Below are 22067 nucleotides of genomic sequence, written 5' to 3' on the forward strand. Positions count from 1 at the left end.
GCAGTACAACGGCTCAGTTTGGAAACACTGCTCAGTTGAGTACTGTGCTTAGGCATTACTGTAAACAGCGCCAGCTGGGTTCTGCTCATGAATCACAAAATCTTTCCTGAGGCAGAGGGTTGGTAAGTTGAGGGACATAGATAGTTAGATTCCTTATCCTTAAAGAAAGAGAAGCAGCGCGTGCGGGACGCCAATGTAAGGGTTGTCTTCCTACGGACTCTCAGGACTGGCGCTCCCTGACACCTCCCATGGCCCGGGGCCAATCCTGACCTACTGAATGTATCACGTGCCTGCTGCTGTTGGCGTTGACTTTCCTAGGATCACTTCACAGGCTATACACCCTTATTCTCCAACTCCCCTATACAACAGAACATCTCACTTCAGAAAGCTTACAGAAACAGGTTTGCACAGGGTAGTGTGGCCGAGCGGTCTAAGGCGCTGGATTAAGGCTCCAGTCTCTTTGGAGGCGTGGGTTCGAATCCCACCGCAGCCAGTATTTTTCAACTCACAAACGTATTTTGTCTGCATCAGTGTCTCACTCTCTGCCTTCTGCACCTACGATCCACATAGCGAGAGGTGAGACTATGTAAAGTGGTGACGTATATATATAAGGGTAGCCAGACAGTGGGACCGAGCCTTCTTATTTTAAAAAACCACAACCTAAGGTGACAAGAATTGTATCGGTAAACAAACCAGCTGTCTTGAAGTCTAACTATAGAGGCGACGAGAGGGGTCACTGTGATGCTGAAAGTTCAGTGAGTGTAATCAGTAGAACGCTGTGTGATACGTTTCCTTGCAGTGATGACAGCTCGCGTTTCTAAAGCAGAGAGCAAACATACAAAGGGGAAGAAGAATAAATAAAGAAAGACATATATTATATGCAGACAGTTATTATACTTTGCTTTTCACCTGTAACTCGCTCAACTGTCAGTGAATGCTGCGTTACCCTGCATAGCCAGGTCACCACAGCGGGTGTCCACAGTGTTTGGCCAAGTTACTATAGTTGTGAGTTTGTAGATGTGAGGTAGCGTGGCTGAGCAGGCTAAACTGGCTAGATTTAGGCTCCAGTCTCTCTGGAGCCGTGGGCTTGAATCCCAACACTATAAGTTTACTTGAACCAAATACTTTTGCAAAAAAGGTTCATGTAATAAATATTCATTAGGGTTGTGGTTGTGAGTATGACACTAATGGATAAAAGTGGACTAACAATGCTACAATTCCTGAGACTACCACTGCACTAACAGCCTGGGAGAGGTTTGAGCTGGATACAAGATACTTGCATGAGGGAACTAACTCGAAAGGGGAACTATCCACTGATATTTTCTATCGCTTGCAGAGTGAGTATGTTGACACAATGGATGCAAAAGATTGTTTTGTGTGTACACAGATTCCTGTTTCGGTACAAGAGGGGGTTACCTATCATAGACTGTCATTAACATATGGGATACGTTGTAGTCTGTTACTAACAAGATTCTATAACCAGGAAGAGATTCAATATTTTTACTCAAATCATGATCTTGTGTTTTCTAATGTGCTTATCATAGAGGATGTGAGTGGGGTAGCTAAGTACTATAGCATAAAGTTAGTTAAAGGATTCTTTCAGGCGACATTAACAATTAGTACTTCTTCTGCACACCACAATAATTTGACATGTTTGCTTACACCTGTAGAGAAAAGCTTTTTAGATCACACGGAAGAGAGAAGAAGGGCATTGAAGGGTAAACTAGAGAAAGGATTACAGCAACGGGCCTTTGCTAGTAGTGACGGTTATAGTGCAATTAGAGAACAAGGGAAGTTAGCTTTAGACGCACTACATGTAGGAAAGCTTTGCAAATCCAAGACCAAATCATACTATGACAATGTGTTTGTGGGAATGAGTGAATGTAAGCGTGTGTTTTTGTTTCAGAGTAAATGGACGTTCATGTTAAATGGACAGGATCCAGCAATCCCCGGGATTTATTATATATGTGGACTTAATGCTTATTACCGTCTTCCAAAGGGATAGTATGGGACATGTTATTTGGGGATAGTTTTCCCAAAGATATATCAACTTCACGATTTGAAAAGGTTACCAAAATTGTCTGAATTACATCGTACTAGACATAAGAAAGAGACTGCTGCTGGTGTAGTAGGAGACATATTTGGGACGATAATTTCTTCAGTGGGAGTTATTATGAACTCCATAAAGATTCAAAAGTTGTCTACTATTGAGGATAACATGCTGACAAACTTTTCAGGGGCTATACTCCTGATGGATACTGAACTTGCTGCGGAGGGGGCTAATACTCTTCAAAACAGGCTTGCTTTAGACATTCTTTTAGTGAAAAATGGCAGAGTTTGTAGATTGCTCAATGGGTGTAATTGTTGCACTTACATACCAGATAATAGTAATGAGATTAGAAGTATGCTTACTAACTTGACTAGGGATAGTACGGACTTGAAGGATTTGAAAGAACCAGGTGTTTGGAAAAAGGTTGGGAAAGGATTTGCTTAAGTGGGAAATTGGATTAGTAACATTTGGCATGGGATATTGTCTAAAATAATACAGGGGATATTGATTGTTATAGATTGCTTATTTGGATCATGGGTGGCATGTAAAATTAGTAAAAGAATAAAATTGAAGATGGCGAAAAATAATAGGAGGAGGGAAGAAAAACAAAGGGAAAAATTATTCAGGGCAAGATCAAAGGGGAAACCAAGAAGGGAAGAGATTGATATGAGGGAATTTTAGTATGTAAAATTAGTAGGGAAGATTTGTGTGATGACAAGAGTCATCAGAGGAGGGATTGCTGGAGTGTGTCTTTTAAAATTAATATTAACACGAAAAGCTTACAATATATTGTGTAATGAAGCTGCATAAAAAATGTGTTAACGTAGAAATAATGCACACATTTGAAATGTGCCCACGGGGAGTGGCTACCAATGTATACGAAGACTAATGAAAGTTATTAATGCTGAATTAATTATGTACTAATGTTTTTAATTTGTATTAACATATCAAAATTGGAGTTATGTATTAGGAGTTTGTTCATTAAGCAGTAGGCCTTAGTTTAGCGAAGGTCTGTGCCTAGCTGCCTGGTCTCATATTGAACTGTCTTTTTCTAACGTGCAATGTGCTATTTTCCTGAAGGACATGAAACTGTACTTTCCCAGAAGCTAGAGATGTGTGTAGCTGTAGTAAATTCTTTCTCATGGGACCCTACTTGCTCAAGGAGACATTCTTGCTGAATGCAACAGGGTAATTTGTAACAGGTGCAAGGCTGCCTGGAGTAGGAGAAAACAATGGAACAACTGACTGTAGCGTAAAATGTAACTTTTCTTACCTGACATTCCAACCGATGAAAACGTCAATAACATGGGCCAATCAACGACATGAGAACTGTGGTTTGTGTAAAACTCTGGTGAAGATTATTGGACAGAGATGGCGATGCACCAATGATTATCCATTGAGGAATTAGGAGTAAATTAGACAGTTTTGATTTAACCACATGACCCGAGGAGAAATCAGGCATTTATTGGACATTCCACTCCAAGTCATTCTTTGCCATTCTACTGAGCCATTTAGGCCATTTCGTTTGAGACTTTGCCGTTTGTTCGCCCTGTTACTCTAAACCACCCTTTACTTATTCCTTACCTGATACTTACTTCTCCTCTATATGAGGGAAGTTCTTGTTCCTTAGCTATGCCATACTGATACTTTGCCCTGTCCTTTCTTTGCTGATGATGCAAACGACTGATGTCCCGAGAACGAAGACTGACGCTGTTTGCTGATCCGTTGGATGGGTAACTATCTGATGAAAATTGTAATTGTCTGTTTGCCTTTTCTTTCTAGGTACCAACTGCTGTTTGATAGAGGCCATAGTTAGATGTTTTCCAAATTTGTGTTTGCTAAATAGTTTTGCATGAAGCCCAACATGCTGATGCTAATACGAGGTTATTTAAGGTGTTCACTAAAATCTGACGCAAATAGACAAATGACTGAGTTCTTGCTTTGTTGAACCATACACTACTGAGACTATGCTAAGTTGCTTCTTAATAATTATGTGTTAATACTGTGTGAATATTCTCTATGCATTGATTAATTGCGTTTCTAATTGCAAATCTGAAGAGTTACTAATGAGATGAATTGCTGATGAGATTAACAGAAATGACTTTAGATTGTAACCAGTAGGGAAATAAATATCCTAACACTTAACTAAATTGGTGTGGTTATTCATGACTGAAAGATCATGGTGTGTTCACTTTATTGACTCTCATTAAAGGTTATTGATTAGCATGCTGATTAGTTATTGCGATTGTTGTTGAGATATTGATCTATTGATTTGCGATGCTAAAAGACATCTCGTACTGGGAAGTCCCTGAACCTGGTCTAAAAGGTTCATCGACCTAGGCGTGTCTCCTTGTAAGTTTACTTATCAAGGCTCTGACGCGCCTTCACTAATAAAAAGTAATCTGATCGCTTGCTGCGGAGTCATCGTCAACAAAAACTACCAAAATATTACTTCAATGTATTGTAATTACGACTGCCTCAGTTTTCTGCATTACGTGAGTAGTCGGACAGCAATTTATTTAGCGCAAAAATATTTCTTGTTGATGCACGTACGTTTTTAAACTGAAGTGTCATAGCTGTAGCGGCAATACTCCCAGTTTAGGTGGTTTTATAAACTAAGTTTTACTTTCTCCTACTTAAAACTTTTTGCAGAACAATGCACATTAAATGGGAAGGCAGTTTTCCTTAATTGTGTACTATTTGCTGCCTAATGTTGACATGTAAGTACACCACCAATAACTGACACCTAGAGACTCGAAAGCGCCATACCAGTACAATATTTGAATGATATTGCACTTTAAATCCACGTACAACTGAATTAAAGCAATCTTAGCTCATTTGAGGGTAGTGTGATAGTACATCACATATGGATAGAACACGTTTGGAACGTGTAATTTTCATGATTACATTACATTTAACGTATAAATTCAAGCTGAAGTAGGGATGGACAACAAGGTCGTATAGAGCATCGCTGAAGACAACAAGTTACCATAACAATCTGTAAATATGTGCTCTTTATTATGTTTAGACAACTATCACCTAATAGAACACATTTTGGCTACCATATTTTGTACTCCTGAAACATGGTGTTTTGAAGACGAGGTGGCTGAGTGGTTAAGGCGATGGACTGCTAATCCATTGTGCTCTGCACGCGTGGGCTCGAATCCCATCCTCGTTGGTTTATTGTTCCGTCTTTAGTTTTTAGTATGTGGTAGGGCTGGGTTAACCCTATTTTATGTGAAAGTTAAATGACATATCCCATGGTATTTTCAGCAGTACAACGGCTCAGTTTGTAAACACCGCTCAGTTGAGTACTGTGCTTAGGCATTACTGTAAACAGCGCCAGCTGGGTTCTGCTCATGAATCACAAAATCTTTCCTGAGGCAGAGGGTTGGTAAGTTGAGGGACATAGATAGTTTGATTCCCTATCCTTAAAGAAAGAGAAGCAGCGCGTGCGGGACGCCAATGTAAGGGTTGTCTTCCTACGGACTCTCTGGACTGGCGCTCCCTGACACCTCCCATGGCCCGGGGCCAATCCTGACCTACTGAATGTATCACGTGCCTGCTGCTGTTGGCGTTGACTTTCCTAGGATCACTTCACAGGCTATACACCCTTATTCTCCAACTCCCCTATACAACAGAACATCTCACTTCAGAAAGCTTACAGAAACAGGTTTGCACAGGGTAGTGTGGCCGAGCGGTCTAAGGTGCTGGATTAAGGCTCCAGTCTCTTTGGAGGCGTGGGTTCGAATCCCACCGCTGCCAGTATTTTTCAACTCACAAACATATTTTGTCTGCATCAGTGTCTCACTCTCTGCCTTCTGCACCTACGATCCACATAGCGAGAGGTGAGACTATGTAAAGTGGTGACGTATATATATAAGGGTAGCCAGACAGTGGACCGAGCCTTCTTATTTTAAAAAAACACAACCTAAGGTGACAAGAATTGTATCGGTAAACAAACCAGCTGTCTTGAAGTCTAACTATAGAGGCGACGAGAGGGGTCACTGTGATGCTGAAAGTTCAGTGAGTGTAAACAGTAGTGATACGTTTCCTTGCAGTGATGACAGCTCGCGTTTCTAAAGCAGAGAGCAAACATACAATGGGGAAGAAGAATAAATAAGGAAAGACATATATTATATGCAGACAGTTATAATACTTTGCTTTTCACCTGTAACTCGCTCAACTGTCGGTGAATGCTGCGTTACCCTGCATAGCCAGGTCACCACAGCGGCTGTCCACAGTGTTTGGCCAAGTTACTATAGTTGTGAGCTTGTGGATGTGAGGTAGCGTGGCTGAGCAGGCTAAACTGGCTAGATTTAGGCTCCAGTCTCTCTGGAGCCGTGGGCTTGAATCCCAACACTTTACGTTTACTTGAACCAAATACTTTTGCAAAAAAGGTTCATGTAATAAATATTCATTAGGGTCGTGGTTGTGAGTATGACACTAATGGATAAAAGTGGGACTAACAATGCTACAATTCCTGAGACTACCACTGCACTAACAGCCTGGGAAAGGTTTGAGCTGGATACAAGATACTTGCATGAGGGAACTAACTCGAAAGGGGAACTATCCACTGATGTTTTCTATCGCTTGCTGAGTGAGTATGTTGACACAATGGATGCAAAAGATTGTTTTGTGTGTACATAGATTCCTGTTTCGGTACAAGAGGGGGTTACCTATCATAGACTGTCATTAACATATGGGATACGTTGTAGTCTGTTACTAACAAGATTCTATAACCAGGAAGAGATTCAATATTTTTACTCAAATCATGATCTTGTGTTTTCTAATGTGCCTATCATAGAGGATGTGAGTGGGTTAGCTAAGTACTATAGCATAAAGTTAGTTAAAGGATTCTTTCAGGCGACATTAACAATTAGTACATCTTATGCACACCACAATAATTTGACATGTTTGCTTACACCTGTAGAGAAAAGCTTTTTAGATCACACGGAAGAGAGAAGAAGGGCATTGAAGGGTAAACTAGAGAAAGGATTACAGCAACGGGCCTTTGCTAGTAGTGACGGTTATAGTGCAATTAGAGAACAAGGGAAGTTAGCTTTAGACGCACTACATGTAGGAAAGCTTTGCATATCCAAGACCAAATCATACTATGACAATGTGTTTGTGGGAATGAGTGAATGTAAGCGTGTGTTTTTGTTTCAGAGTAAATGGACGTTCATGTTAAATGGACAGGATCCAGCAATCCCCGGGATTTATTATATATGTGGACTTAATGCTTATTACCGTCTTCCAAAGGGATAGTATGGGACATGTTATTTGGGGATAGTTTTCCCAAAGATATATCAACTTGACGATTTGAAAAGGTTACCAAAATTGTCTGAATTACATCGTACTAGACATAAGAAAGAGACTGCTGCTGGTGTAGTAGGAGACATATTTGGGACGATAATTTCTTCAGTGGGAGTTATTATGAACTCCATAAAGATTCAAAAGTTGTCTACTATTGAGGATAACATGCTGACAAACTTTTCAGGGGCTATACTCCTGATGGATACTGAACTTGCTGCGGAGGGGCTATGACTCTTCAAAACAGGCTTGCTTTAGACATTCTTTTAGTGAAAAATGGCAGAGTTTGTAGATTGCTCAATGGGTGTAATTGTTGCGCTTACATACCAGATAATAGTAACGAGATTAGAAGTATGCTTACTAACTTGACTAGGGATAGTACGGACTTGAAGGATTTGAAAGAACCAGGTGTTTGGAAAAAGGTTGGGAAAGGATTTGCTTCAGTGGGAAACTGGATTAGTAACATTTGGCATGGGATATTGTCTAAAATAATACAGGAGATATTGATTGTTATAGATTGCTTATTTGGATCTTGGGTGGCAAGTCAAATTAGTAAAATAATAAAATTTAAGATGGCGAAAAATAATAGGAGGAGGGAAGAAAAACAAAGGGAAAAATTATTCAGGGCAAGATCAAAGAGGAAACCAAGAAGGGAAGAGATTGATATGAGGGAATTTTAGTATGTAAAATTAGTAGGGAAGATTTGTGTGATGACAAGAGTCATCAGAGGAGGGATTGCTGGAGTGTGTCTTTTAAAATTAATATTAACATGAAAAGCTTACAATATATTGTGTAATGAAGCTGCATAAAAAATGTGTTAACGTAGAAATAATGCACACGTTTGAAATGTGCCCACGGGGAGTGTCTACCAATGTATACGAAGACTAATGAAAGTTATTAATGCTGAATTAATTATGTACTAATGTTTTTAATTTGTATTAACATATCAAAATTGGAGTTATGCATTAGGAGTTTGTTCATTAAGCAGTAGGCCTTAGTTTAGCGAAGGTCTGTGCCTAGCTTCCTGGTCTCATATTAAACTGTCTTTTTCTAACGTGCAATGTGCTATTTTCCTGAAGGACATGAAACTGTACTTTCCCAGAAGCTAGAGATGTGTGTAGCTGTAGTAAATTCTTTCTCATGGGACCCTACTTGCTCAAGGAGACATTCTTGCTGAATGCAACAGGGTAATTTGTAACAGGTGCAAGGCTGCCTGGAGTAGGAGAAAACAATGGAACTACTGACTGTAGCGTAAAATGTAACTTTTCTTACCTGACATTCCAACCGATGAAAACGTCAATAACATGGGCCAATCAACGACATGAGAACTGTGGTTTGTGTAAAACTCTGGTGAAGATTATTGGACAGAGATGGCGATGCACCAATGATTATCCATTGAGGAATTAGGAGTAAATTAGACAGTTTTGATTTAACCACATGACCCGAGGAGAAATCAGGCATTTATTGGACATTCCACTCCAAGCCATTCTTTGCCATTCTACTGAGCCATTTAGGCCATTTCGTTTGAGACTTTGCCGTTTGTTCGCCCTGTTACTCTAAACCACCCTTTACTTATTCCTTACCTGATACTTACTTCTCCTCTATATGAGGGAAGTTCTTGTTCCTTAGCTATGCCATACTGATACTTTGCCCTGTCCTTTCTTTGCTGATGATGCAAACGACTGATGTCCCGAGAACGAAGACTGACGCTGTTTGCTGATCCGTTGGATGGGTAACTATCTGATGAAAATTGTAATTGTCTGTTTGCCTTTTCTTTCTAGGTACCAACTGCTGTTTGATAGAGGCCATAGTTCGATGTTTTCCAAATTTGTGTTTGCTAAATAGTTTTGCATGAAGCCCAACATGCTGATGCTAATACGAGGTTATTTAAGGTGTTCACTAAAATCTGACGCAAATAGACAAATGACTGAGTTCTTGCTTTGTTGAACCATACACTACTGAGACTTTGCTAAGTTGCTTCTTAATAACTATGTGTTAATACTGTGTGAATATTCTCTATGCATTGATTAATTGCGTTTCTAATTGCAAATCTGAAGAGTTACTAATGAGATGAATTGCTGATGAGATTAACAGAAATGACTTTAGATTGTAACCAGTAGGGAAATAAATATCCTAACATGACTGAAAGATCATGGTGTGTTCACTTTATTGACTCTCATTAAAGGTTATTGATTAGCATGCTGATTAGTTATTGCGATTGTTGTTGAGATATTGATCTATTGATTTGCGATGCCAAAAGACATCTCGTACTGGGAAGTCCCCGAACCTGGTCTAAAAGGTTCATCGACCTAGGCGTGTCTCCTTGTAAGTTTACTTATCAAGGCTCTGACGCGCCTTCACTAATAAAAAGTAATCTGATCGCTTGCTGCGGAGTCATCGTCAACAAAAACTACCAAAATATTACTTCAATGTATTGTAATTACGACTGCCTCAGTTTTATGCATTACGTGAGTAGTCGGACAGCAATTTATTTAGCGCAAAAATATTTCTTGTTGATGCACGTACGTTTTTAAACTGAAGTGTCCTAGCTGTAGCGGCAATACTCCCAGTTTAGGTGGTTTTATAAACTAAGTTTTACTTTCTCCTACTTAAAACTTTTTGCAGAACAATGCACATTAAATGGGAAGGCAGTTTTCCTTAATTGTGTACTATTTGCTGCCTAATGTTGACATGTAAGCACACCACCAATAACTGACACCTAGAGACTCGAAAGCGCCATACCAGTACAATATTTGTATGAAATTGCACTTTAAATCCACGTACAACTGAATTAAAGCAATCTTAGCTCATTTGAGGGTAGTGTGATAGTACATCACATATGAATAGAACACGTTTGGAAAGTGTAATTTTCATGATTACACTACATTTAACATATAAATTCAAGCTGAAGTAGGGATGGACAACAAGGTCGTATAGAGCAAAGCTGAAGACAACAAGTTACCACAACAATCTGTAAATATGTGCTGTTTATTATGTTTAGACAACTATCACCTAATAGAACACATTTTGGCTTCCATATTTTGTACTCCTGAAACATGGTGTTTTGAAGACGAGGTGGCCGAGTGGTTAAGGCGATGGACTGCTAATCCATTGTGCTCTGCACGCGTGGGTTCGAATCCCATCCTCGTCGGTTTATTGTTCCGTCTTTAGTTTTTAGTATGTGGTAGGGCTGGGTTAACCCTATTTTATGTGAAAGTTAAATGACATATCCCATGGTATTTTCGGCAGAACAACGGCTCAGTTTGGAAACACCGCTCAGTGGAGTACTGTGCTTAGGCATTACTGTAAACAGCGCCAGCTGGGTTCTGCTCATGAATCAAAAAATATTTCCTGAGGCGGAGGGTTGGTAAGTTGAGGGACATAGATAGTTTGATTCCTTATCCTTAAAGAAAGAGAAGCAGCGCGTGCGGGACGCCAATGTAAGGGTTGTCTTCCTACGGACTCTCAGGACTGGCGCTCCCTGACACCTCCCATGGCCCGGGGCCAATCCTGACCTACTGAATGTATCACGTGCCTGCTGCTGTTGGCGTTGACTTTCCTAGGATCACTTCACAGGCTATACACCCTATTCTCCAACTCCCCTATACAACAGAACATCTCACTTCAGAAAACTTACAGAAGCAGGTTTGCACAGGGTAGTGTGGCCGAGCGGTCTGAGGCGCTGGATTAAGGCTCCAGTCTCTTTAGAGGCGTGGGTTCGAATCCCACCGCTGCCAGTATTTTTCAACTCACAAACGTATTTTGTCTGCATCAGTGTCTCACTCTCTGCCTTCTGCACCTACGATCCACCTAGCGAGAGGTGAGACTATGTAAAGTGGTGACGTATATATATAAGGGTAGCCAGACAGTGGGACCGAGCCTTCTTATTTTAAAAAACCACAACCTAAGGTGACAAGAATTGTATCGGTAAACAAACCAGCTGTCTTGAAGTCTTACTATAGAGGCGACGAGAGGGGTCACTGTGATGCTGAAAGTTCAGTGAGTGTAAACAGTAGAACGCTGTGTGATACGTTTCCTTGCAGTGATGACAGCTCGCGTTTCTAAAGCAGAGAGCAAACATACAATGGGGAAGAAGAATAAATAAGGAAAGACATATATTATATGCAGACAGTTATTATACTTTGCTTTTCACCTGTAACTCGCTCAACTGTCGGTGAATGCTGCGTTACCCTGCATAGCCAGGTCACCACAGCGGGTGTCCACAGTGTTTGGCCAAGTTACTATAGTTGTGAGCTTGTAGATGTGAGGTAGCGTGGCTGAGCAGGCTAAACTGGCTAGATTTAGGCTCCAGTCTCTCTGGAGCCGTGGGCTTGAATCCCAACACTATAAATTTACTTGAACCAAATACTTTTGCAAAAAAGGTTCATGTAATAAATATTCATTAGGGTCGTGGTTGTGAGTATGACACTAATGGATAAAAGTGGGACTAACAATGCTACAATTCCTGAGACTACCACTGCACTAACAGCCTGGGAGAGGTTTGAGCTGGATACAAGATACTTGCATGAGGGAACTAACTCGAAAGGGGAACTATCCACTGATGTTTTCTATCGCTTGCTGAGTGAGTATGTTGACACAATGAATGCAAAAGATTGTTTTGTGTGTACACAGATTCCTGTTTCAGTACAAGAGGGGGTTACCTATCATAGACTGTCATTAACATATGGGATACGTTGTAGTCTGTTACTAACAAGATTCTATAACCAGGAAGAGATTCAATATTTTTACTCAAATCATGATCTTGTGTTTTCTAATGTGCCTATCATAGAGGATGTGAGTGGGTTAGCTAAGTACTATAGCATAAAGTTAGTTAAAGGATTCTTTCAGGCGACATTAACAATTAGTACATCTTATGCACACCACAATAATTTGCCATGTTTGCTTACACCTGTAGAGAAAAGCTTTTTAGATCACACGGAAGAGAGAAGAAGGGCATTGAAGGGTAAACTAGAGAAAGGATTACAGCAACGGGCCTTTGCTAGTAGTGACGGTTATAGTGCAATTAGAGAACAAGGGAAGTTAGCTTTAGACGCACTACATGTAGGAAAGCTTTGCATATCCAAGACCAAATCATACTATGACAATGTGTTTGTGGGAATGAGTGAATGTAAGCGTGTGTTTTTGTTTCAGAGTAAATGGACGTTCATGTTAAATGGACAGGATCCACCAATCCCCGGGATTTATTATATATGTGGACTTAATGCTTATTACCGTCTTCCAAAGGGATAGTATGGGACATGTTATTTGGGGATAGTTTTCCCAAAGATATATCAACTTCACGATTTGAAAAGGTTACCAAAATTGTCTGAATTACATCGTACTAGACATAAGAAAGAGACTGCTGCTGGTGTAGTAGGAGACATATTTGGGACGATAATTTCTTCAGTGGGAGTTATTATGAACTCCATAAAGATTCAAAAGTTGTCTACTATTGAGGATAACATGCTGACAAACTTTTCAGGGGCTATACTCCTGATGGATACTGAACTTGCTGCGGAGGGGGCTAATACTCTTCAAAACAGGCTTGCTTTAGACATTCTTTTAGTGAAAAATGGCAGAGTTTGTAGATTGCTCAATGGGTGTAATTGTTGCGCTTACATACCAGATAATAGTAATGAAATTAGAAGTATGCTTACTAACTTGACTAGGGATAGTACGGACTTGAAGGATTTGAAAGAACCAGGTGTTTGGAAAAAGGTTGGGAAAGGATTTGCTTAAGTGGGAAATTGGATTAGTAACATTTGGCATGGGATATTGTCTAAAATAATACAGGGGATATTGATTGTTATAGATTGCTTATTTGGATCATGGGTGGCATGTAAAATTAGTAAAAGAATAAAATTGAAGACGGCGAAAAATAATAGGAGGAGGGAAGAAAAACAAAGGGAAAAATTATTCAGGGCAAGATCAAAGGGGAAACCAAGAAGGGAAGAGATTGATATGAGGGAATTTTAGAGTGTAAAATTAGTAGGGAAGATTTGTGTGATGACAAGAGTCATCAGAGGAGGGATTGCTGGAGTGTGTCTTTTAAAATTAATATTAACACGAAAAGCTTACAATATATTGTGTAATGAAGCTGCATAAAAAATGTGTTAACGTAGAAATAATGCACACGTTTGAAATGTGCCCACGGGGAGTGGCTACCAATGTATACGAAGACTAATGAAAGTTATTAATGCTGAATTAATTATGTACTAATGTTTTTAATTTGTATTAACATATCAAAATTGGAGTTATGTATTAGGAGTTTGTTCATTAAGCAGTAGGCCTTAGTTTAGCGAAGGTCTGTGCCTAGCTGCCTGGTCTCATATCAAACTGTATTTTTCTAACGTACAATGTGCTATTTTCCTGAAGGACATGAAACTGTACTTTCCCAGAAGCTAGAGATGTGTGTAGCTGTAGTAAATTCTTTCTCATGGGACCCTACTTGCTCAAGGAGACATTCTTGCTGAATGCAACAGTGTAATTTGTAACAGGTGCAAGGCTGCCTGGAGTAGGAGAAAACAATGGAACTACTGACTGTAGCGTAAAATGTAACTTTTCTTACCTGACATTCCAACCGATGAAAACGTCAATAACATGGGCCAATCAACGACATGAGAACTGTGGTTTGTGTAAAACTCTGGTGAAGATTATTGGACAGAGATGGCGATGCACCAATGATTATCCATTGAGGAATTAGGAGTAAATTAGACAGCTTTGATTTAACCACATGACCCGAGGAGAAATCAGGCATTTATTGGACATTCCACTCCAAGCCATTCTTTGCCATTCTACTGAGCCATTTAGGCCATTTAATTTGAGACTTTGCCGTTTGTTTGCCCTGTTACTCTAAACCACCCTTTACTTATTCCTTACCTGATACTTACTTCTCCTCTATATGAGGGAAGTTCTTGTTCCTTAGCTATGCCATACTGATACTTTGCCCTGTCCTTTCTTTGCTGATGATGCAAACGACTGATGTCCCGAGGACGAAGACTGACGCTGTTTGCTGATCCGTTGGATGGGTAACTATCTGATGAAAATTGTAATTGTCTGTTTGCCTTTTCTTTCTAGGTACCAACTGCTCTTTGATAGAGGCCATAGTTAGATGTTTTCCAAATTTGTGTTTGCTAAATTGTTTTGCATGAAGCCCAACATGCTGATGCTAATACGAGGTTATTTAAGGTGTTCACTAAAATCTGACGCAAATAGACAAATGACTGAGTTCTTGCTTTGTTGAACCATGCACTACTGAGACTTTGCTAAGTTGCTTCTTAATAATTATGTGTTAATACTGAGTGAATATTCTCTATGCATTGATTAATTGCGTTTCTAATTGCAAATCTGAAGAGTTACTAATGAGATGAATTGCTGATGAGATTAACAGAAATGACTTTAGATTGTAACCAGTAGGGAAATAAATATCCTAACACTTAACTAAATTGGTGTGGTTATTCATGACTGAAATATCATGGTGTGTTCACTTTATTGACTCTCATTAAAGGTTATTGATTAGCATGCTGATTAGTTATTGCGATTGTTGTTGAGATATTGATCTATTGATTTGTGATGCCAAAAGACATCTCGTACTGGGAAGTCTCCGAACCTGGTCTAAAAGGTTCATCGACCTAGGCGTGTCTCCTTGTAAGTTTACTTATCAAGGCTCTGACACGCCTTCACTAATAAAAAGTAATCTGATCGCTTGCTGCGGAGTCATCGTCAACAAAAACTACCAAAATATTACTTAAATGTATTGTAATTACGACTGCCTCAGTTTTATGCATTACGTGAGTAGTCGGACAGCAATTTATTTAGCGCAAAAATATTTCTTGTTGATGCACGTACGTTTTTAAACTGAAGTGTCATGGCTGTAGCGGCAATACTCCCAGTTTAGGTGGTTTTATAAACTAAGTTTTACTTTCTCCTACTTAAAACTTTTTGCAGAACAATGCACATTAAATGGGAAGGCAGCTTTCCTTAATTGTGTACTATTTGCTGCCTAATGTTGACATTTAAGCACACCACCAATAACTGACACCTAGAGACTCGAAAGCGCCATACCAGTACAATATTTGTATGATATTGCACTTTAAATCCACGTACAACTGAATTAAAGCAATCTTAGCTCATTTGAGGGTAGTGTGATAGTACATCACATATGGATAGAACACGTTTGGAAAGTGTAATTTTCATGATTACATTACATTTAACATATAAATTCAAGCTTAAGTAGGGATGGACAACAAGGTCGTGTAGAGCAAAGCTGAAGACAACAAGTTACCATAACAATCTGTAAATATATGATCTTTATTATGTTTAGACAACTATCACCTAATAGAACACATTTTGGCTACCATATTTTGTACTCCTGAAACATGGTGTTTTGAAGACGAGGTGGCCGAGTGGTTAAGGCGATGGACTGCTAATCCATTGTGCTCTGCACGCGTGGGTTCAAATCCCATCCTCGTCGGTTTATTGTTCCGTCCTTAGATTTTAGTATGTGGTAGGACTGGATTAACCCTATTTTATGTGAAAGTTAAATGACATATCCCATGGTATTTCCGGCAGTACAACGGCTCAGTTTGGAAACACCGCTCAGTTGAGTACTGTGCTTAGGCATTACTGTAAACAGCGCCAGCCGGGTTCTGCTCATGAATCACAAAATCTTTCCTGAGGCGGAGGTTGCTAAGTTGAGGGACGTAGATAGTTTGATTCCTTATCCTTAAAGAAAGAGAAGCAGCGCGTGCGGGACGCCAATGTAAGGGTTGTCTTCCTTCGGACTCTCAGGACTGGTGCTCCCTGACACCTCCCATGGCCCGGGACCAATCCTGACCTACTGAATGTATCACGTGCCTGCTGCTGTTGGCGTTGACTTTCCTAGGATCACTTCACAGGCTATACACCCTATTCTCCAACTCCCCTATACAACAGAACATCTCACTTCAGAAAGCTTACAGAAGCAGGTTTGCACAGGGTAGTGTGGCCGACCGGTCTGAGGCGCTGGATTAAGGCTCCAGTCTCTTTGGAGGCGTGGGTTCGAATCCCACCGCTGCCAGTATTTTTCAAATCACAAACGTATTTTGTCTGCATCAGTGTCTCACTCTCTGCCTTCTGCACCTACGATCCACATAGCGAGAGGTGAGACTATGTAAAGTGGTGACGTATATATATAAGGGTAGCCAGACAGTGTGACCGAGCCTTCTTATTTTAAAAAAACACAACCTAAGGTGACAAGAATTGTATCGGTAAACAAACCAGCTGTCTTGAAGTCTAACTATAGAGGCGACGAGAGGGGTCACTGTGATGCTGAAAGTTCAGTGAGTGTAAACAGTAGAACGCTGTGTGATACGTTTCCTTGCAGTGATGACAGCTCGCGTTTCTAAAGCAGAGAGCAAACATACAATGGGGAAGAAGAATAAATAAGGAAAGACATATATTATATGCAGACAGTTATTATACTTTGCTTTTCACCTGTAACTCGCTCAACTGTCGGTGAATGCTGCGTTACCCTGCATAGCCAGGTCACCACAGCGGGTGTCCACAGTGTTTGGCCAAGTTACTATAGTTGTGAGCTTGTAGATGTGAGGTAGCGTGGCTGAGCAGGCTAAACTGGCTAGATTTAGGCTCCAGTCTCTCTGGAGCCGTGGGCTTGAATCCCAACACTATAAATTTACTTGAACCAAATACTTTTGCAAAAAAGGTTCATGTAATAAATATTCATTAGGGTCGTGGTTGTGAGTATGACACTAATGGATAAAAGTGGGACTATCAATGCTACAATTCCTGAGACTACCACTGCACTAACAGCCTGGGAGAGGTTTGAGCTGGATACAAGATACTTGCATGAGGGAACTAACTCGAAAGGGGAACTATCCACTGATGTTTTCTATCGCTTGCTGAGTGATTATGTTGACACAACGAATGCAAAAGATTGTTTTGTGTGTACACAGATTCCTGTTTCAGTACAAGAGGGGGTTACCTATCATAGACTGTCATTAACATATGGGATACGTTGTAGTCTGTTACTAACAAGATTCTATAACCAGGAAGAGATTCAATATTTTTACTCAAATCACGATCTTGTGTTTTCTAATGTGCCTATCATAGAGGATGTGAGTGGGTTAGCTAAGTACTATAGCATAAAGTTAGTTAAACGATTCTTTCAGGCGACATTAACAATTAGTACATCTTATGCACACCACAATAATTTGCCATGTTTGCTTACACCTGTAGAGAAAAGCTTTTTAGATCACACGGAAGAGAGAAGAAGGGCATTGAAGGGTAAACTAGAGAAAGGATTACAGCAACGGGCCTTTGCTAGTAGTGACGGTTATAGTGCAATTAGAGAACAAGGGAAGTTAGCTTTAGACGCACTACATGTAGGAAAGCTTTGCATATCCAAGACCAAATCATACTATGACAATGTGTTTGTGGGAATGAGTGAATGTAAGCGTGTGTTTTTGTTTCAGAGTAAATGGACGTTCATGTTAAATGGACAGGATCCACCAATCCCCGGGATTTATTATATATGTGGACTTAATGCTTATTACCGTCTTCCAAAGGGATAGTATGGGACATGTTATTTGGGGATAGTTTTCCCAAAGATATATCAACTTCACGATTTGAAAAGGTTACCAAAATTGTCTGAATTACATCGTACTAGACATAAGAAAGAGACTGCTGCTGGTGTAGTAGGAGACATATTTGGGACGATAATTTCTTCAGTGGGAGTTATTATGAACTCCATAAAGATTCAAAAGTTGTCTACTATTGAGGATAACATGCTGACAAACTTTTCAGGGGCTATACTCCTGATGGATACTGAACTTGCTGCGGAGGGGGCTAATACTCTTCAAAACAGGCTTGCTTTAGACATTCTTTTAGTGAAAAATGGCAGAGTTTGTAGATTGCTCAATGGGTGTAATTGTTGCGCTTACATACCAGATAATAGTAATGAGATTAGAAGTATGCTTACTAACTTGACTAGGGATAGTACGGACTTGAAGGATTTGAAAGAACCAGGTGTGTGGAAAAAGGTTGGGAAAGGATTTGCTTAAGTGGGAAATTGGATTAGTAACATTTGGCATGGGATATTGTCTAAAATAATACAGGGGATATTGATTGTTATAGATTGCTTATTTGGATCATGGGTGGCATGTAAAATTAGTAAAAGAATAAAATTGAAGATGGCGAAAAATAATAGGAGGAGGGAAGAAAAACAAAGGGAAAAATTATTCAGGGCAAGATCAAAGGGGAAACCAAGAAGGGAAGAGATTGATATGAGGGAATTTTAGTATGTAAAATTAGTAGGGAAGATTTGTGTGATGACAAGAGTCATCAGAGGAGGGATTGCTGGAGTGTGTCTTTTAAAATTAATATTAACACGAAAAGCTTACAATATATTGTGTAATGAAGCTGCATAAAAAATGTGTTAACATAGAAATAATGCACACGTTTGAAATGTGCCCACGGGGAGTGGCTACCAATGTATACGAAGACTAATGAAAGTTATTAATGCTGAATTAATTATGTACTAATGTTTTTAATTTGTATTAACATATCAAAATTGGAGTTATGTATTAGGAGTTTGTTCATTAAGCAGTAGGCCTTAGTTTAGCGAAGGTCTGTGCCTAGCTGCCTGGTCTCATATCAAACTGTCTTTTTCTAACGTACAATGTGCTATTTTCCTGAAGGACATGAAACTGTACTTTCCCAGAAGCTAGAGATGTGTGTAGCTGTAGTAAATTCTTTCTCATGGGACCCTACTTGCTCAAGGAGACATTCTTGCTGAATGCAACAGTGTAATTTGTAACAGGTGCAAGGCTGCCTGGAGTAGGAGAAAACAATGGAACTACTGACTGTAGCGTAAAATGTAACTTTTCTTACCTGACATTCCAACCGATGAAAACGTCAATAACATGGGCCAATCAACGACATGAGAACTGTGGTTTGTGTAAAACTCTGGTGAAGATTATTGGACAGAGATGGCGATGCACCAATGATTATCCATTGAGGAATTAGGAGTAAATTAGACAGCTTTGATTTAACCACATGACCCGAGGAGAAATCAGGCATTTATTGGACATTCCACTCCAAGCCATTCTTTGCCATTCTACTGAGCCATTTAGGCCATTTAATTTGAGACTTTGCCGTTTGTTTGCCCTGTTACTCTAAACCACCCTTTACTTATTCCTTACCTGATACTTACTTCTCCTCTATATGAGGGAAGTTCTTGTTCCTTAGCTATGCCATACTGATACTTTGCCCTGTCCTTTCTTTGCTGATGATGCAAACGACTGATGTCCCGAGGACGAAGACTGACGCTGTTTGCTGATCCGTTGGATGGGTAACTATCTGATGAAAATTGTAATTGTCTGTTTGCCTTTTCTTTCTAGGTACCAACTGCTCTTTGATAGAGGCCATAGTTAGATGTTTTCCAAATTTGTGTTTGCTAAATTGTTTTGCATGAAGCCCAACATGCTGATGCTAATACGAGGTTATTTAAGGTGTTCACTAAAATCTGACGCAAATAGACAAATGACTGAGTTCTTGCTTTGTTGAACCATGCACTACTGAGACTTTGCTAAGTTGCTTCTTAATAATTATGTGTTAATACTGAGTGAATATTCTCTATGCATTGATTAATTGCGTTTCTAATTGCAAATCTGAAGAGTTACTAATGAGATGAATTGCTGATGAGATTAACAGAAATGACTTTAGATTGTAACCAGTAGGGAAATAAATATCCTAACACTTAACTAAATTGGTGTGGTTATTCATGACTGAAATATCATGGTGTGTTCACTTTATTGACTCTCATTAAAGGTTATTGATTAGCATGCTGATTAGTTATTGCGATTGTTGTTGAGATATTGATCTATTGATTTGTGATGCCAAAAGACATCTCGTACTGGGAAGTCCCCGAACCTGGTCTAAAAGGTTCATCGACCTAGGCGTGTCTCCTTGTAAGTTTACTTATCAAGGCTCTGACACGCCTTCACTAATAAAAAGTAATCTGATCGCTTGCTGCGGAGTCATCATCAACAAAAACTACCAAAATATTACTTAAATGTATTGTAATTACGACTGCCTCAGTTTTATGCATTACGTGAGTAGTCGGACAGCAATTTATTTAGCGCAAAAATATTTCTTGTTGATGCACGTACGTTTTTAAACTGAAGTGTCATGGCTGTAGCGGCAATACTCCCAGTTTAGGTGGTTTTATAAACTAAGTTTTACTTTCTCCTACTTAAAACTTTTTGCAGAACAATGCACATTAAATGGGAAGGCAGTTTTCCTTAATTGTGTACTATTTGCTGCCTAATGTTGACATTTAAGCACACCACCAATAACTGACACCTAGAGACTCGAAAGCGCCATACCAGTACAATATTTGTATGATATTGCACTTTAAATCCACGTACAACTGAATTAAAGCAATCTTAGCTCATTTGAGGGTAGTGTAATAGTACATCACATATGGATAGAACACGTTTGGAAAGTGTAATTTTCATGATTACATTACATTTAACATATAAATTCAAGCTTAAGTAGGGATGGACAACAAGGTCGTGTAGAGCAAAGCTGAAGACAACAAGTTACCATAACAATCTGTAAATATATGATCTTTATTATGTTTAGACAACTATCACCTAATAGAACACATTTTGGCTACCATATTTTGTACTCCTGAAACATGGTGTTTTGAAGACGAGGTGGCCGAGTGGTTAAGGCGATGGACTGCTAATCCATTGTGCTCTGCACGCGTGGGTTCGAATCCCATCCTCGTCGGTTTATAGTTCCGTCCTTAGATTTTAGTATGTGGTAGGACTGGATTAACCCTATTTTATGTGAAAGTTAAATGACATATCCCATGGTATTTCCGGCAGTACAACGGCTCAGTTTGGAAACACCGCTCAGTTGAGTACTGTGCTTAGGCATTACTGTAAACAGCGCCAGCCGGGTTCTGCTCATGAATCACAAAATCTTTCCTGAGGCGGAGGTTGGTAAGTTGAGGGACGTAGATAGTTTGATTCCTTATCCTTAAAGAAAGAGAAGCAGCGCGTGCGGGACGCCAATGTAAGGGTTGTCTTCCTTCGGACTCTCAGGACTGGCGCTCCCTGACACCTCCCATGGCCCGGGACCAATCCTGACCTACTGAATGTATCACGTGCCTGCTGCTGTTGGCGTTGACTTTCCTAGGATCACTTCACAGGCTATACACCCTTATTCTCCAACTCCCCTATACAACAGAACATCTCACTTCAGAAAGCTTACAGAAACATGTTTGCACAGGGTAGTGTGGCTGAGCGGTCTAAGGTGCTGGATTAAGGCTCCAGTCTCTTTGGAGGCGTGGGTTCGAATCCCACCGCTGCCAGTATTTTTCAACTCACAAACGTATTTTGTCTGCATCAGTGTCTCACTCTCTGCCTTCTGCACCTACGATCCACATAGCGAGAGGTGAGACTATGTAAAGTGGTGACGTATATATAAGGGTAGCCAGACAGTGGGACCGAGCCTTCTTATTTTAAAAAACCACAACCTAAGGTGACAAGAATTGTATCGGTAAACAAACCAGCTGTCTTGAAGTCTAACTATAGAGGCGACGAGAGGGGTCACTGTGATGCTGAAAGTTCAGTGAGTGTAAACAGTAGAACGCTGTGTGATACGTTTCCTTGCAGTGATGACAGCTCGCGTTTCT

General features: G+C 39.9%; 8 non-coding genes across 8 annotated transcripts; all 8 read left to right on the plus strand.

The window, feature by feature from the left end:
• The first annotated feature begins 411 nt into the window (after window positions 1-411).
• TRNAL-AAG (transfer RNA leucine (anticodon AAG)) lies at window positions 412-493 on the plus strand. Its single transcript has one exon. It is a non-coding gene; the product is annotated as a tRNA-Leu (tRNA).
• A 4653-nt stretch (window positions 494-5146) lies between these two features.
• Window positions 5147-5228, plus strand: TRNAS-GCU (transfer RNA serine (anticodon GCU)). Its single transcript has one exon. It is a non-coding gene; the product is annotated as a tRNA-Ser (tRNA).
• A 505-nt stretch (window positions 5229-5733) lies between these two features.
• TRNAL-AAG (transfer RNA leucine (anticodon AAG)) lies at window positions 5734-5815 on the plus strand. The gene has a single exon. It is a non-coding gene; the product is annotated as a tRNA-Leu (tRNA).
• Window positions 5816-10432: 4617 nt separating this feature from the next.
• On the plus strand, window positions 10433-10514 carry TRNAS-GCU (transfer RNA serine (anticodon GCU)). The gene has a single exon. It is a non-coding gene; the product is annotated as a tRNA-Ser (tRNA).
• Window positions 10515-11018: 504 nt separating this feature from the next.
• TRNAL-AAG (transfer RNA leucine (anticodon AAG)) lies at window positions 11019-11100 on the plus strand. The gene has a single exon. It is a non-coding gene; the product is annotated as a tRNA-Leu (tRNA).
• A 4654-nt stretch (window positions 11101-15754) lies between these two features.
• TRNAS-GCU (transfer RNA serine (anticodon GCU)) lies at window positions 15755-15836 on the plus strand. Its single transcript has one exon. It is a non-coding gene; the product is annotated as a tRNA-Ser (tRNA).
• Window positions 15837-21075: 5239 nt separating this feature from the next.
• TRNAS-GCU (transfer RNA serine (anticodon GCU)) lies at window positions 21076-21157 on the plus strand. Its single transcript has one exon. It is a non-coding gene; the product is annotated as a tRNA-Ser (tRNA).
• Window positions 21158-21661: 504 nt separating this feature from the next.
• Window positions 21662-21743, plus strand: TRNAL-AAG (transfer RNA leucine (anticodon AAG)). Its single transcript has one exon. It is a non-coding gene; the product is annotated as a tRNA-Leu (tRNA).
• Window positions 21744-22067: the final 324 nt, after the last annotated feature.

This window comes from Pleurodeles waltl, chromosome 12, assembly GCF_031143425.1.
Source record: "Pleurodeles waltl isolate 20211129_DDA chromosome 12, aPleWal1.hap1.20221129, whole genome shotgun sequence".
Lineage (NCBI taxonomy): Eukaryota > Metazoa > Chordata > Amphibia > Caudata > Salamandridae > Pleurodeles > Pleurodeles waltl.